This window comes from Triturus cristatus, chromosome 6, assembly GCF_964204655.1.
Source record: "Triturus cristatus chromosome 6, aTriCri1.1, whole genome shotgun sequence".
NCBI classification, from domain to species: domain Eukaryota; kingdom Metazoa; phylum Chordata; class Amphibia; order Caudata; family Salamandridae; genus Triturus; species Triturus cristatus.
Genome location: NC_140589.1, coordinates 65059849 through 65073293, shown reverse-complemented (window position 1 = coordinate 65073293; position 13445 = coordinate 65059849). Strand labels below are relative to the sequence as shown.

The 13445-nt window shown below is 41.6% G+C and overlaps 1 protein-coding gene across 1 annotated transcript in view; it reads right to left on the bottom strand.

Annotated features, from left to right (window-relative positions):
- Positions 1–11973, bottom strand: part of BTBD9 (BTB domain containing 9) — a 702660-nt gene extending 690687 nt beyond the window's left edge. The window contains exon 1 of the mRNA XM_085610241.1: positions 11683–11973. The gene's annotated coding sequence lies outside the window, so the exon portion shown is untranslated. The remainder of the gene's footprint in view (positions 1–11682) is intronic.
- Positions 11974–13445: the final 1472 nt, after the last annotated feature.

Here is a 13445-nt window from a genome sequence, read left to right as displayed (position 1 = left end):
CATGGTTGCGAAATATGGATACCATACTTGCATTTGGTTAGACAATTGGGCAAAGTACACGAGGGAAGACGGAGTTTTAGCGTTCCCAGAAAATGGTTCGTTTAATTTGGCAATTTTAAGGAATTTGCGGGAAAGAATCATGAGTTTAGATCCACGACCTAGACCGACACAGTTTGAGGCATTGACTGAGTGGGAAGATGAGATGCATGAGCGAGAAAAACAGAGAAATGGCAGTAGATATAGATATATGTTTGGACGGCAAAATGATCGTGAAACTCATTGTGATCGAATGAGAAGGTGGCGAGACGCAAGTATGACTGAAGGACTGTTTCCCGCAAGAGATGCAGGAGAAAATGAAGGAAGAAAATGTATAGAGAAAAGACATAATGTAGAACCTAGAAGGTATGGAGCAAATGAATCAGAGGATGATGTTCTAGATGATATGTTTTACAAAAATCCACCACCGTACAGACAGGAATCAGAGATATTAACCTCAGGTACTCCAGTGAAAGAAACCCTGCGAATCATCAAAACAGAAGTTATGACTCCAGAGGTGGAGAGAAGAAATTCTCTTAGGGAAAGAGAGAAAGAAATGGAAAATAAGGGTGGAAGTGAAAATTCCAGGGAATTAGCAAAAACCACGTTAGAACTAACTGAGAAAATAAGAGAATTGACCAAAAATCTAGAAGCAGTTACAGTCCCTGTAACTATAGGTCCAGTTATGCCCATTTTTGAAAAGAAGAAAGAAAGCGAGCATGGCCTAACAGTTCCGTATGTAAGCAATAGACAAGTGGAACAACCCCTAATGAGAGCAAGGGAGAATCCTTGGAGACATACAATGAGTGAAGGTGAACTGAATGTGTCAAATAACCTGTTTTATAGTCCTGATTGTGTAGAAAGAAACAGAGTAGTAGGAGGACCAATATTAGAACCACAAAGAGTGACAGAACAAGGGAATGTAGAAAAATCAGTAGGTATAACTATAGACGAATTGAGCGAATGGCTGAAGGGCTTGCAAGGAAAAGAAAAGAAATCCCAAACAATTGATGTGGCAAAAATACGCATGGTATTAGAAGAATTAATAGTAGGGACAATCCCCACAGAAAAGCTGAAAAATTACCAGGATGAGGAGCTGTTGTTTTTATGCAAAAGTGTCACTTGGAGAGCAAAGAACTTACATGACAGGTTAGAAGAAATAGCAAGTGAAATGGGAATTGACATGGACAAGGTGAAAGCTTTACAAAAGCCTTATCGGGTGGATTTCACGGAAAAAGATATTGAAAACATGAACACTACAGGACGAATAGGGCAGATTAAGGACATAATCACATTGTTAAGAAAATGGGGAGATGTGGATAAATGGAAAAGTAGGTGGTATAGAAAGCGAGATGATACATCAGACAGAACTTTCCCAGCATTTCCTGTGAGAGAAAAGGAGAAGGTAGTGACAGAGTTTCCCATGAGAGAGATTCCAGGAGGGGGATATGTGCATGTCCCATGGACAAGACAGGACATATTGTCATTTACAAATGACTTCCCTCGATTGCGAGAAAAGCCCGTCGAGTGGTACAGAAAGGTGGACAGATTTGTTAAGCTGTCAAAAGTACTGTGGATCGATCTAAATAGCCTATTTGATATAATAGTGCCAGCAGATGTATGGGCAGAATGCAAAATAGTCATAGATTGGCCAGCTAAAGAATACCCGAGAGATCCCAAAACAGGAGCACCAGACCCCGAGGTAATGAAGAAATATGAACAAGTTATGATATTTTTGAAAAACAAAGTGCCTCCCAAAGAAACAGATTGGGTAAAAATAGATCGAACACATCAGGAAGTGAAAGAATCAGTTCATGCTTACTATGAAAGACTAATACTAGCTTTCAAGCAGTTTAGTGGAGATGAGAATCTTGGTGAAAAGGATCTGAGTCATTTTGTGTACAGATTTGTATATGGTTTACGTCCTGAAATTAGTGAAATGATAAAACAACACACAGTTGATTGGCAAAGCAAGAAAATTGACGAAATCCTGAGACATGCTAAATAGAATAGAATAGAAATAGATTTATTAAGCGCGGTTGCTGCCCAAGGGCGTCCAAGCGCTGAGGTGAGAATTGGAGAGACATGCTGAGTGACAGATTAGAGCTCGGAGGCTTTGGCAAATAATAAAGTCTTCAGCTTTTTTCGAAAAGAGAGCAGGTCCGGGTTGGAACGGAGTGAGAGGGGGAGGGTGTTCCAGAGTTTAGCTGTGTTCAATGAGAACAACCTGCCCCCGGATCTGGCTCTCCTCACTCTAGGAACCAATGCCAGGAAAGCCTCAGTGGAGCGGAGGTTCCTATTTGGGTGATAGGGGATGACAAGGTTGCTGTTAATTGCGGGTCCTGTTTTCCAAAAGGCCCGGTGCGCAATGCACAGTGCCTTGAAAGTCACTCTGTGCTTGACTGGTAGCCAGTGAAGACTTTTTAATGCAGGTCTGGCTGACTGGGCGCGTGGAATCTGTAACAGGGTGCGTGCTGCGCAATTTTGCACCACCTGGAGTTTCCGGAGAGTCATCTCGGGAGCCCCTACATATAGGGCATTGTTTGAGTCCAGGCGGGACTGGACGAGGCCTTGTACTGCCACTTTCTTGGCTTCTAGAGGGAGAAGTGGAAGGACTTTCCTCAGAGTCTTGAGGATGCCAAAGCAGATGGCGGATAGCTTAGTAGCCTGGGTGGAAATACTTTAGTGATGAGATTGAGGCAAAGCAACGAAAACTTAAAGAAAAGGCAATGTGGGCACAAGTGAAAGTTGCAGAAAGACAGGAAGCTCAGTTAGTCGAACAAGCAAATAACCCAGGAATCAAACCGAGATTTGGCCCAGGAAAGGGGAAAGGTAATATAGAAAAGGCTAAAAAGAAGTTTCCATGCCACAATTGCGTAGGATAGGGCATTGGAAATCAGAGTGTAAATATCCACCAAGTACTAATAATGAAAATCCATCATTGAATCCACAGGTGCAGTGTGAGGTGACTGGCCAACCGCAGCAACAGCAGAAGGCTGTTAATCCACAGAATCAGGTGCCAAAACCGCCATTACCGCAAAGCAGAAACACCCAGAAATATAGTAAAGAAGTGGGATTCTACAATGAAGAACAGGTAAATAAACTGCAACGCGCAAGCGCTGTTTCACAATATTGGCTGCGAAATGATGAGAGTGATTCAGAGGAGAATTATTGACGGTGCCGAAGGGAGGAAGAGGAGAGCGTGATCAGACAGGACCATTTGTGGATGGGAAAGTTAATGATGAAAACATTACTTTTCTAGTAGACACTGGAGCAACGCGATCAACTGTCAGGTCAGCAGATGTAAAGAATCTTCCTCTTTCGGATGAAAAAATCCAAGTAGTTGGTGTGTCAAACACACAGATTAGGACATACCTTACAGAACCAGTAAAGGTCAAAATAGGGAAATTCACAGACATGCATCGTTTTGTGGTGTGTGACACCAGTCCTGTGAATTTGCTATGAAGGGATCTTTTGTGCAAGATGAATTGCACTATATTCTGTACCCCAGATGGTAACACATTTGAGACACCAGATGAGGATGTACTGTATAAAATGACAATAGCTAATCAAGAGAATGAAGTTTCAAGAACTTGTGCAGTATTTAACCCTGATGAATTACCCAAAGAATTGAAGCAGTCTGTGAAAGCAGGAGTCTGGGATTTTACTGGGGGAGATGTAGGCCTTATGATAAATATAGATCCAGTAAAAAAATCACATTAAAAGAAGGAGTAGTTTATCCAATCATTCCACAATACAGACTGACACCTGAAATAATTGAAGGAGTAACACCTTTGATTGAGAAAATGATCCAACAGGGAGTTTTGAGGGAAATAATGAGCAGTCTGTGTAACTCACCTATAATGGGACTGAAGAAACCGAATGGAAAGTTCAGAATAGTACAGGATTTGAGAAAGATTAACAAAATTGTTGTGTCATGTTGTCCCATTGTTCCAAATCCATCAGTGATTTTGTATCAGATTCCCCATGATGCAGAATGGTACACAGTAGTTGATTTGTGTCATGCTTTCTTTTCCATTCCGTTGCATCATGACAGCCAGCCGATTTTTGCATTTCGGTTTGGAGAGCGTATTTTGGCATGGTGCCGAATCCCACAGGGGTACACAGAGGGCCCCTCAATATTTAATCAGTTGCTGAAGTCTCTGGAAAGTCTAACAATGCCTGAAAATTCAGTTTTGGTCCAGTACATCGATGACCTACTGGTGGCATCGAAAACACGTGAAGCTTGTGAAACAGACACGATAGCTTTGCTGAATCATTTGGCAGATGGAGGACTAAAAGTATCTCTGACAAAATTGCAATTCTGCAAAAAGGAAGTACAATATCTAGGACATAACATTGAAAAAGGGCTGAGAAAAGTAACAATAGACAGAATCAGAATTATCAGAGGAATGAGAGCCCCAATGACACAAAGAGAAGTGAGAATGTTCCTAGGGATGGTTGGCTACTGTCGTCAGTGGATAAGTAACTTTTCCCTGATTGTCAAACCATTGGTGAAGTTGACAAAAAGTGAGGTTAAAGACCCCCTTGAATTGAACAAAGAAAAATTGGCAGCATTTAGACAATTAAAGGACAGCCTTTGTGAAGCCCCAGCTCTGGGTATGCCAGACTATGAGAAAGAGTTCGAGCTGTACTGCAGTAAGAGAAACGGATGTGCACTCTCAGTGTTGATACAGAAACATGGAAGATTGAGGAGACCAGTTGCATATTTCTCGTCAATGCTAGATCTAGTAGCTGTAGGTTTGCCAGGATGTCTGAAAGCAGTAGCTGCTACATGCCGAAGCCTAGAGCAAAGTGAAGGAATTGTGATGGGATATCCAGTAAGAGTGTTTGTACCTCATGATGTAGCGATCCTTTTAACAAGGAGCCGAACACAGTACATGTCACATAGTCGGCTGACTAAGTATGAGAAGGTCATTCTAGGTGCAACCAATGTGAGTCTGGAGAGATGTGTGAATGTGAATCCAGCCACACTATTGCCAGATGCGGAGAGAGTGGAGGTAAGAGATGATGTTGATCATGATTGCTTGGATGCGCTTGATTTTTGCACGAAACCCAGACCAGACATAAGAGATCTACCATTGCCAGAAAGTGATTATGTGATGTTTGTAGATGGATCTTGTTTGAGAACGGATGAAGGATTGTTGAGTGCAGCCTATGCAATATGCACAGTTGTAGCTGTCATAGAAGCATCACACTTGAAAGGAGTTAAATCCACTCAAGTAGCAGAATTAGTGGCACTGACAAAGGCATGCAAAGTTGGGAAGAATGTGAGAGTGACTGTGATAACTGACAGCCAGTACGGCTTTGGAGTTGTCCACGACTTCGGCCAACTTTGGCTACAGACAGGTTCCCTGACCTCCAGTGGAACTCCTATAAAGAATGCAGAAGTTGTTGGAAAATTGCTTGAAGCAATACTGTTGTCTAAATAACTGGCTGTTGTAAAATGTGCTGCTCATAGTCAAGGTAGTGATTACATCACTACCGGGAACCGATATGCAAATGACATGGCCCAGTATTGTGCACGAAACCAGTATTCAATCAATCGGGCAAAGGAAAAAGAAATGTCTTCTTGCTCCTTAATGTTTACTAACGTTGTGGGAACATGGGAAGAAGTGAGGCAGTTACAGGATGAAGCAGGAGATGAAGAAATAAAACAGTGGGTAAAAGCAGGTTGTGCACCAAGGGAGAAAGATCATGTGTGGGTCTATCGGGATGGAAGACCAGTAATGCCTGATAGCATGATGTCAACCATGGCACGGATGTATCATGGCCATGGACACATAGGGAGAGATGCCATAATAAAGGCCTTTAAGCAGACCTAGTACAATGCAAAATTCAGGTTGATAGCAGAAAGTCTGTCAAAGATGCCTGATATGCCAGCAATACAATCCTAGAAGGAAAACAGTGGTGAGCCTAGGCACAATAGGCCGAGAGGGAGGGCCCTTCACCAGAATGCAGATAGATTTCATTGAAATGCCCCCTTGTAACAGGTTGAGGTATGTTTTGGTGATAGTCTGTCTGTTTTCCAGGTGGGTGGAGGCATTTCCAACAAGAAGAAACAATGGAATAACAGTGGCTAAGCTATTGTTAAGAGAATTCATCCCAAGGTTCGGGTTCCCAGTGACCATTGAATCAGACAGAGGAGGACACTTTTACAATGAAATCATGAGATTGATTTGTGAAGCATTAAGTGTACAACAAAAACTACATTGTGCCTATCGACCAGAGGCTTCTGGTGTGGTTGAACAAATGAATGGTACGATCAAAAACAGAATAGGGAAAATGTGTTTAGCCACAGGAATGAAATGGCCCGATGTCTTGCCTCTAGTCCTGATGACGATTAGATCTACTCCAGACAGAACCACAGGAATGAGTCCCCACGAAATTATCATGGGACGCGGCATGAGACACGTGTTTGTTCCAGTCAACAAGTTAATGACTATAACTGATGACATGGTTTTGGATAACTGTAAAGGCCTGGCTGACGCAGTTCATTCTGCGATTCACCAGGTTGGAGCGGATGCCACTACCCTTGAAAGAAAACCAGCCCATGACCTGAGCCCAGGGGACTGGGTGAGAATAAAAGTCCACAGAAGAAGAAATTGCTTGGTTCCAAGGTGGGGAAGGCCAAGGCAAGTTGTCCTGACCACAACAACTACTGTGAAGTGTGCTGGACTGAAAAATTGGATACATGCAAGTCACACTTTGAGAGTTCCAAATCCAGCAGACAGCATTGGAAAAGAATATTTTGATGATTTGAAATCGAGTGCTGATTCAGACAACGAGAATTCAAAGACAAGAGAAAATCCCGAAAGGGGGGAGAAAGAGCCAAGACTAGCTCCAATTCCACGAGGAGAAATCCTGAGGAAAAGATTGCAAATTTCAGATACAAGTTCAGATTCTTGGGACGAGCCATTACCAGTGGCGAACACAAAAAGAAGAAGAGAAAAGAAAAGAACATTCCAACAGAGGTAACATTTACACCAGATGAAAGAGTAGGAGAAGTTCCACCTGAGAAAATTCTTGAAGGGGAAGAAGGGACAGAAATGGAGAGAGAGGGACAGATGTCTGCGGAAAACCCCCAAGGAGGTGTAGGGACATCCAACACTGAGTTAGGTGAAGGGACAAGTAGCAAGCAGGAAGATTGCGTGTCGGAGACCCGAGGAGGGACAGAAATAGGGCAAACACAAGAGGTGGAAAAAAAACAGTTGGAAAGGAAAAGCCAATTGAGACAGAATCTGAAGACAATGAAATACCAGAGGGTCGAGTTCTGAGAAAGAGAACTTAGATCGAGGAGAGAAACATTAAAGAAGGCAAACTAAGAAGAAATGCTAAAGGAGACCTTTGGCCAAATAAGATAAAGAGACTGAGATATCGATTGACACGAGTTAAACCTTCAAAAGCTGAACAAGTGAACGAAGTGACAAGTCAGCACAAAGCAAAAGAGGGAGAGACAGAGGTGTCTGAAGAAAACAAACGATCAAGAAAACCAAACCAGAAGTATAAGTCACCTGAATGGACGTATGTGGCACTACCTGAACAAGGAGAAGAGGTAGATAGTCAAGGAAATCCAGAGGAGACTTTACTGAAAGTGGTGGAGGAAGAAGAAACAGCGGAAATCCTGAGAGTTATCTTATCCGATATTGGAGAAGAAGCGGAAATTCAGGAATTTCTGTATTTGGATGATGAGAAGAAAGTGAAAAACGATGAAATGCCAAACTGAGTAATTTCAAAAGGTCTTTGTAGAAAATATAAAGGATTGAATAAGAAATCGAAGGACTGGGATAACCTGATAAGTGCTTAGTTCTTTCAGGGAAAAGAACAAGGAGTGGAGTAGAAGAGGATAAGTCAAAAAGACACGGTCAATTTAACAAGATGGCTAACATAGATGATAATAAGAGTAGATGCACCTTTATGAAAAGATGGTGTAAAATGTGTTGTTGTTGTACAGGATTATTAATTCTTCTTTGGAGCGTACTCGCTCTACTGATCTCTTTCAAAGTAACTTTAGATACACTAGAAGGCCATACAGAGAATATGACTAACATAGTGAAGAGTTCACAAAAAGGTAGTTCCATTTAAAACAAGCACTGAACATATACATAAGGATAGGTCTATAACTGATTTTTCTAGCAATGTGTTTTCTAAATTATTGTATGAATATGTAAAAACAATGGACGTTAGGGATTGCTACGTATGTATGCAGTTACCTGCCTCTGTTTCAGAAGGAGTGACTTACCATCACCCCCCAGCAACTTATGGAATAACGTGTTTTAACCAGTATATTTTATCAAGTAGGGAAATTAGAATATAATTTGTCAAATATAGATAACATTCTTGGACAACTGCCCATGAATAATGAATTGAATCCTGCTAAAACTGCTAATGTATTAGGTGAGATTTTTATAGAAACTAAGGAACTAACATTAGAATATATTTTTGGAAACAATTTAACTTGCAGTTTGAAGAAAGAAGAGAAAACATTCTTAGATATGGTTGAGGAAAGGAGATTAAGAATGCATAAAAAGGCAGAAGGACATGAATTGAGGAAAAATGTTTGGGACATAGACGAAGAAAAGTAGCTGAAAAATGAAGCTAGTCCAACAATAGCTATAGATACACCACAGAAAGGCAAATTATGTATTATGAGGGAAAGATCCCAATATGATTATTTTTATATAGGCACTAGTGAGCGTCATGATACATATTTTATTGCATCCGGATGGGGATTTAGAGGCGGAGATGATCCAGTCTTCCCTGGATTGTACTACATTTGTGGGAACAAGGCTTATTACAGGTTGCCCGACCATTGGTATGGCACATGTTATGTTGGCCTGGTCTTTCCAAAGATCTTTCACATGGATAGAATAGAAAATAATGGACAAAATAACCTATTAATGCGTAGTAGAAGAGAAACTTGGTTAGAAATTGTAGGTGACATTTTTGGAGCCTTGATGCCAGCAGTGGGAATATCTTTGAATGCAAATAATATTCGGAAACTGTCGACAATAGTGGATCGCTTGTCAACAAGCACCGCTGGAGGATTTCTTTTGGTGAACACTGAAATGGTTGCTATGCGTGCTATGATAATGCAAAATCGACTTGCCCTTGATATCTTATTGGCAAAAGAGGGTGGAGTCTGTGGAATGCTGAAGGTTCAACATTGTTGCACTTACATTCCTGATGACAGCAAAGATTTAAAGGTTTATATCAAAAATATTACAGAATTGCATGATGAAATAGTACCACTGGAGGTTGAAAGTATTTGGACTAAAATTAATAATAAGATGGCTGCTATTAAGAATTTCTTAGGTAAATTAGGTAGTACTATATTAGGGAAAATATTATTTCCATTAACGTGTGTAATTTTCATATTATTAATACTTAGACTAGGATGTATGTGTTGCCGAAATAAAAGAAATTAAAAGAAAATTAGACGAGAAATTATCAAAAAGAAGGAAAAGAAACAAGAAAGATTTTGAAGAAATAGAATTGGAAGAATGGAAGGAGAGTATGTATGACAAAACTAAAAGAGAAGATGAAGGGGAAACAGAATTATAATTGAGCAAGAAAACATTTGAATTTCCGTATAAGGGGAAGATAAAATGAATTCATGGGTTTTGTTGTCGTGGTGATAAAATCACCAAAGGGGGGATTGGTGGAGCGGGTAATACGTTTTCTTTTTTATGTACCCAATCCATTTATGTAGGTTTGTATTAAACCGATTAATAATTAATTATATAAATAATTGTTTGCTGTATGAAGACTAATCAACCTTATTAACAGAAAGAATACACGGGGGAATGCTTTGCATGGCTTAATTAATTTGTGAACTACATTGGTATGCATATTAATATGATAAACGTTTCTTATGTGATGTTATTGTGATTTACGCTTAATTAACACGAGTACTAATGGCTTTAAACAGTGCAAATGGCTAGATAAATACACACACATATGGGTATTAGTAAGGGAATAACACTGTTTAAAACATTTCAATGTATTAATTATGTTTTGTGTTTCTTTGCTTAAGTTGACCATTTGGGCCTGCTGTAAAAATGGCCGCCGACTGAATCAGACATTTACGAGTGATATCAATGAGGGGAAAGGAGAAATGCGCCTGCGCAAACTTCAGCAGCTGCGACCTGCCGGTGAACTGTCATCACTGTGCCCATCAAGGCTGCTCTGGGCGAAAAGCCAACCCTTCAACAAAAATTGTTGCAACATGAACTATGGATTGCTAATATTCCCATACATTCGTTTTGGAACTTTTTATACATGGGAACTACATCGAATGTTTCCTGATGCATCAAAGTGTATTTCAATTAACCAATGAGAATCTCAGAAAATGTCAGTTGCAACATTTGGAATGTAAATTTTAGTATAAATAATGGTAGACTAGAGAGGTAAAGTGTTCGTCGTGACTTCGTCATTTCCAGTATCCTGATGTTAGACTGACGGAGAGGACGGTGACTCTGCATGATAGAACAAGAACTTTGACGATTTGACTGAGGACCAGATTCTGACTTAGAAAACGACAAATAGCCAGAATAGGTAAATATGACAATAGATGAAATTGAATCATTAGGATTTAACCTGCATTTGATTTAGATAAAGAAATATTAATTGAATTCATGTGTCGGGTGTTCTTTCATTGAAATGTATTATGGAATAATTTTAGAGTATTAAGGAGTCATTAAACTAAACCCAACTAAATGATTCATCAACCTATTTCTTGATGGGAAGAGACGCTTGGGTTTTGGTACAGAGAAAGTGATAAATTCCCATCAAGGAAGCAGTGTGGTTCGGAACCAATGTTTCCCTTCTGAGTAGGTACAGATAGATTGATAGAATGAATGTTGGTGTTATGGGCCCCACCAGCGTATGATGTGTATGTGTGTGTGTGTGACTGCGAAATCACTCTGTCCGTGGTAATAGGAGGAAATAGAGGAACCCGAACTGCACCAGAGGCTCTCAGTGGAAGGGCGGTCCTGTCAGTGGAAGGGCGGTCCTGTCAGTGGAAGGGCGGTCCTGTCAGTGGAAGGGCGGTCCTGTCAGTGGAAGGGCGGTCCTGTCAGCGGGAGGGAGAAAAGGCTGTCAGTGGAAGTGTGGTGCTGTTAGTGGAAGTGTGGTGCTGTCAGCGGGAGGGAGATGAGGCTCTCAGTGAAAGTGTGGTGCTGTCAGTGGAAGTGTGGTGCTGTCAGTGGAAGTGTGGTGCTGTCAGTGGAAGTGTGGTGCTGTCAGTGGAAGTGTGGTGCTGTCAGTGGAAGGGCGGTCCTGTCAGTGGAAGGGCGGTCCTGTCAGTGGAAGGGCGGTCCTGTCAGCAGGAGGGAGCCAAAGGCTGTAAATCAGCTGGAGGAGATGCTCTCAGCAGGAGGGATGAGAAGTTTTCAGTGATAGGGGTGAGCCTCCCATGATGCTGTCGGGAGGAGAGGCTGTCAGTGATAAGGGTGAGCCTCTCAGCGGGAAAAAGAAAGGCGGGGAAACACATGACAGGGTGGCAGGTAAAGGGGGTTTGGTGACTGCACAAGCGGGGAAGCAGGTGTGAGAGGCACAGTCACTGGAGACACAAGAGGGGATAAGTTAGAAGCTGCAGAATATGCGGACAGAATCGTGTCTCACCAGCTCGTCTCCAGCTTGCTGTCCACCAATCTCTCCATCGCCTCTAGTCGCAAGGAGCCGGCAGGTTCACCTGCAGTCTCCTGGGCAGAGAGTGAACCCCCCTCTCCTTTGCCCCGCTGAGCCCGTGACGCAGCCGGACTTGAACCCAGGCAGTCAGTGGCTCTGGCTCCCTCTATCCCTGGACAGCTGACCCGGTATAACTCCCAGCACCCAGGCCGGCTGGCACTGTTGTGCTACGGTAGCCCGGAAGGACCAGGCCACGCCCACCTTGTCCTCCACCGAAACCCGAGTGACGCCATCTTACGAGGGGAACAGAGGTGTCGAACCCTGAAGATAAAGGGTTAGAAAAGAATAACAAGACCAGCAGCTAAAGACCATGGAGTGACACAAGATGTATTGCAACCCCAGCTGTATCTGCTTAATCCACGGTTAAACCAGCGACGTCGCAGGTACAGGTAGACTGTAACGAGCGACTAATGGAAACAAAAAAGGGACACCAGCAAACAGAACTGTACCACGGCTCCTAATCGTGGCGGCCATGATGGACTAGTCGTATTTCCCGAAACTTGGTACTCCAGTAGGACGAGGACTGAACAAGACCACCAGCAGCGCTCTCAGTTATGTCATAGGTCCAGACGGGACTATTAAAATTCTGGAAAGTAGAGGAAACTAGGGACAATTTAGTTTAGGGAGTTAATTTGATGAACCATAAAGGTTCTTCCAAATCCAAAGTCTTTAAACACCCTCTGCGCTACTGATGAGTAATCCCCTACGAATTATGGTGCTCCATAACTGGACATGGTCAATATGTAAATTAAATACATATTTGCCAAGATTTTAGAAGAGGCAAGTGGGAGAATTAAAAAATAATAATTGGGAGATTGCATTTCTCACATTATTTTGTATTGAAGTAGAAGCATTTTCAAGCGGGAGAAAGAAGAAATAACATAGTAACAAACAGAGGGCCCCTGTGAGACATTAGGGAGAGAGAAGGGAGTTGGGGGGAGGCACAAGCCCAAAAAGAAAGAAGCTCAAATCTCCCTCGACTATATAATAGGGTAAAGTTCCTATAGTTTATCAAAATAAATTTAGAGGAGCCAAGATCCTTAGAATGACAGATGATTTGATTGATATATTTTGTTTTATTTGATCACCCAAAAAACATACAGAGAACAACAATGACTTCGGATACAGGTAATGTAACCGATAATGTGATTTTATACTTCAAACATTAATTACATAACATAGTATATTTAAATGAAGCCACTCAATCATCATTCATACCAAAATAACAAATACATACAAATCAATCATCCACCAATTCTCTATCATACACAACACTACAAAGATAAAATCAAACAAGAGGTTTACCAAGGTCGATCGTACTTAATATGCAAGTAATATAATAAGCTTTGATGCGTTTTGATAGACAGCTTCACAAAAGTAAAGAGAATAATATGCTGCACACCATAGTCGTAAACATATTAAGACATGCTTTTTTCTAGTTCCATTTATAACACAAAAGTAGCGCCAACGCGCGTTTCGGTGAAACACAGGGATGAGGTGACACCTTCTTCATGGAGACATGAGATAAACCGCCAAGGTAAAAACAAGGATGCACAGTGTGGCAATCTTGTACAAAACTATTATTTTTACCAGAAAGGGGACATCCGTCACTAAGAATGACACAGCAGATATCAGCAGGTTCACCAGGTGGGGTACACTGCTGCGTCCCTGATAGATATCCAAACACCGTAAGGTGG